This window comes from Pestalotiopsis fici (genome assembly GCF_000516985.1).
Source record: "Pestalotiopsis fici W106-1 unplaced genomic scaffold PFICI_Scf_4, whole genome shotgun sequence".
NCBI classification, from domain to species: Eukaryota; Fungi; Ascomycota; class Sordariomycetes; order Amphisphaeriales; family Sporocadaceae; genus Pestalotiopsis; species Pestalotiopsis fici.
In genome coordinates, this window is record NW_006917094.1 from 1,101,989 (window position 1) to 1,106,503 (window position 4,515).

The window sequence follows — 4,515 nt, forward strand, 5'->3', positions numbered from 1 at the left end:
GCTTGTAGGAATCATCATTGTTCATGACATTGTGGCAAAAGCGTTTCTTGTCATCCGCACTGCCTCTTGGGCTGGGCCAAACATTAAACATACCCTGTGCGAGGTGAAATAAACTGAAGCAAGTTCATCTTTCTAACTGTTCCTTGCCAGGATTGCAGCTTGTGCAAGCATCCTTGTGATTTTTTCCGTTATATGCCCATGTTACCTGACATGTCAGTATATCTATCTTCAATGCATAGTACCGCGCCTTTCCTCATGTTGCCACCCACATGTCGAAGCCCATCGGATGCGACTAGCATGCAATCAATGTTCAGAGACTTGGAATATTTGACTCCGTGCCACCACATTAGATTGCTGCTGGCAATAACCTCATCGAGCTCTTCGATGATGAGTACATCGCTATGCAATTTACAATTTCTAACCAATTAATGGAATCTTCCTGATCCTACTCCACAAAACCCGAAGCACTATACATCCCAACTCCAAACCTGGCAGCCACAGTGACTATCCAACTGAAAATTCAATTATGTGTAATGTGTGCGTAATCTTTTGCATGAAGACGTCATGCATTCTTAATTGCCAAGCTTTATCACGGTGTGGCTCGGGGCGGGAATATTGCGTCAAGCAGATGTATGCTGTCCATGTTCGTCGTCGTTTAAGTCAGGTCGAAATGTCTAAACCTTTGGTTGTAACCAATTTCCTGTAGAACAACAGTCGCCGTGCGACGCTGACAAAATTTCCGAATGTATTACAACCAACTCCTTTCTATGTTCGCGGTGATTACCAGTCTTACCTTGTCGCCCAGTCCTTGAACAGCTCGCATAAATTAGGTAGCTACTCCACCAAGTAAGTACCCCGTGGATGATGATAACGAACACGCCACCTTTTTCTTGGACGGTGTTATTACAAAGTCGCTGGATCTTTACACAAGAAGTGTATAGAGCATCGTCCTGCTCCGAATGGCAATACCGTATCCTTGCTACATGGGTATCTACATGTATACCGTCGTCACTTCATGGGAAACGGACATCAAAAGATCTTAAGAGGTATACTAAAACTTGCTTCTTGAGCACAACACGCCAACTTGATACATTCCTAGGGTATTTCATCAATACCAGGACTTAATACGCCTGAACATACGCATGATGCTCACGCAAATCTCAAGGCACCGCCTCTCGTATCCATATGCGTGTGATATTTCAAAAAAAGAAAAAAAAAGCAAACATTTTCCCAGGGCCCGCATATTGTTCATCTCATCCGTGTATCAGAGTCTCTTGGTATAGCTTCCTGGTTCTCGGGTCGAAGCGCACACCTTGCTGCAAGCAGCTTTCGCAGACCTGACCATCCTGCTTCCAGCTATTCCGGAGGACCTTCACGGAATAGCACTCTTTGTTTGGATCGTTGCGTCGGAAATGGCAGTTGGACTTGAAGCGGACGACGCCGTGGCCACACTCAAACAGGAACTCTTCGAAGTCGCACATGATTCGGCTGCTAAGGATACTCGTTTGTTGTTCTCTTTGGATTTTGATGATCGAGGGCTGGCTTGCGGCTAATCTATAGATCAGTCATTCTCTGCAGTTTGTGACTGTGAATAGTTGGATTACTTACATGTTATGATATTATATATCATGTCTCGATTGTTAGATTGCCGCACTGTCGTCCGTTTATTGATACTTGCAATGTATATCGTGTTGGTCGAATCCACGATAGTTTCAAAATGTTATTCGAGAAGGGAATACCAGATGAGCATCAAACCCACCCAAAGTGCGTTGTGTTTGGAGGATCTTGACTCGCGCCATGTCGTTATCCTGACCACAAGTAATTATATCCAAGTGGGAGTGAGTAGAATATTGTTTAAAGCACCCAGTGCTGAAATCCATAACGCGCTTTTCTTCTTCTTTCGGGAGAATGCACTTTCTTGGTGGAGAAAACCATGCAGGGTCGAGACCGCTGCTCGTTTTCGCACATCGTATACTTGCTGTAATGTGCTCAGAGTCGGAGAAGAAGAAAGGTGATAGATCATTTTTCTTATCGAATGAGAATGTCTAGATCTGCAAGCGATCGAATGGAATAACTTATATTTCTCCGGTGATGTTGGACATTCTTCGTGTCGACGCGTATCAATCGGTAGTTTCAGTCAGTTGTTGGGGAGATGGTGTAAGAGTATTAGTTGTCGAAATCCATGCTCATTTACGCGAACGGGATAGGGGACCGCCATTGAAATTGACATGGTTATGCGGTTGATGTTTTGTTCGTGAGATGTACAGCGCAGAAGTCTTCTTCTTCTTCGATTCTCAGTTTGGGTAGCACGTTAGACACAAGTCTCTATATGAAGCGAGAACGTAGTAGAGAATGAAATAAAGGATATGAAATGCATGAAGAAATGTTTGAAGAATGCTCAAACAAATTAATGCAGAGTACTTTCACCGATACTTGTGCCACTTGATGGTAGCTGGACAAACCACACGAAAGTACAATTAGGGAAAATCATGACCGAGCGCCCTTGCTCGCATCATGATGGACAGATGGGCTAGTACTGGCACCTGCCATGGTTCAAGTCTTATTACGCCCAATGAAGACGGAACTTCGAGGTTAGGACAAACACTTTCACAAGCTTGGCAAAGGTTTCTAGCATAATACAAACGCTCTACCAGAGAGCAATCAAAACAACACTGGAAGATGGAGAGCCTGCCCTGACGTGAAAATTCCCATTTGCACAAAAGTATCGGATGCTCTCCAGTACTCAGCAGCAATTGACCTTTTTCCCCCAGCGTTTCAGAAACCTCATGGATGGAACAAGACACATGCCAAATTTACCGAAATTGAGTCGGTGCAACATCGTCACTGTGAATTCTGATAGAAGAAATAGCGAGCACCTTGACTTCGAGAGGAAGCCTTTATGAAATCGTCCAAGACTTGTGATAAGCTTCTGCCACCATGCCATTTCTTCACTACTGATGAGACAAAAGAATCTCCCACGTCATGAGAATGACACGAATTGTCCTTAAATCCGACAGGGCTTGATGGGATCATACGGTAGGTGCAATCTCGACAAGACTGCCATGGTTGGAAGACCAACGCTCCCCAAGTGCCTGCCCGCCAGTTGTGTTAGGAATACTGCTTGCCGCATATTATGCCGTTTGAACCGCATTTCATCGGGAATAACTTGAGTGCGTTTGGTGCCGAGATTCTTTTACGGACTGATATGCATAGAAATATGTCCCCAAAACTTACCGTCATGTTCAAGCCACACTCATCGTGTCTGGTATGGACTTCTCCTCTGATTCTAAACTTTCCATCGGCCCCTTATCTTTGATGTGCTAGATGAGTATTTATCAATGAACGCGTGTCATGATTGGAAATACATGTGTTGGCAACTTGAGCTTTGATTGACGCACCGCTAGCACATGGGATGATCAATTGGCCTTGATTTCACTTGGAGCCGAGTTGTGATCATTACTTAGAGGACGACTCCTTGAATAGATATATACTATAGCACTAAGAAGACGTGACAGCTTGCAGGAGCAACAGGGTGACAATTGAATTTTGTACACATGAAAGAAAATTAATGTCATGATCTAAACAGAGGCTGCAATGGAGGACGTCGAGTGTGTTTAGATTTTGCCTCGAACATTCCTCGAGAGTAGAAGAATCATCAAGACAAAGGTCTGGGGCCAGTATTCCAGTACGTGCTCGGAGAACGATTCTCCTTGTCCAGATAACGGCACACGCAAGACTATTGGACCTGCTGAGGGCGGAAGAGTCGTCCTTCAGCAGGGCTGGGACAAGTCACCGGCTTGAGGTGCTCTACCTGTCTATTAGGGAGTCTGCAAGCGTCCGAATGCATTTATTGGTCTGTTTGGCAATTCAAAGGCGAGTCGCCATCTCGTTGAGATTGCAAACACGATAAAAGGGTAGGCGCATTTGCCTCAATTAATTTCATTCCAAATCTCGGAGGGTACTACAGGAGCCCGTGGTCGGCTGACGACGACGGCGATTGCTCTCACTATAGACGTGCTCGTTTATGTGCCTGGTCTGGTCAGTATTAATTGCTACACTGAAGGGATTTATCTCATGGTGAAGCGCGCTAAAGTGCATCATTCCCTACATTACGATACCACTCTCAACTGGCCACCAAACAAATTCAAGCCTATTTGAGTCGTCGGAGTGACGATGCAATCGATATTACCACCTACCTGTACTGTGTACTGCAAGTGCAGGTAATAAATGCCCTCTCGTCCCCGCATAATTGAGGCACTGCTGGACAATCCGCTGCGTCGTCCAACTGGGGCCCCAAAAGGGCCTCAAACGCAATTCCCGGGCTTTACGGGCTTCTTATAGGCTACGGCAGTGCAGCTCTCGGGCGATTGCGCCACCACGAGGCAGTCAGATGCATGTAACCATTGCCAGCGAATTATTACACACCACCACTGCCACCGAAACAAATGACAGGGGTGAGAGAGAGAGAGAGAGAGGAAGGGAAAAGAGGAGGGAGGAGGACAGAGATATGACAAT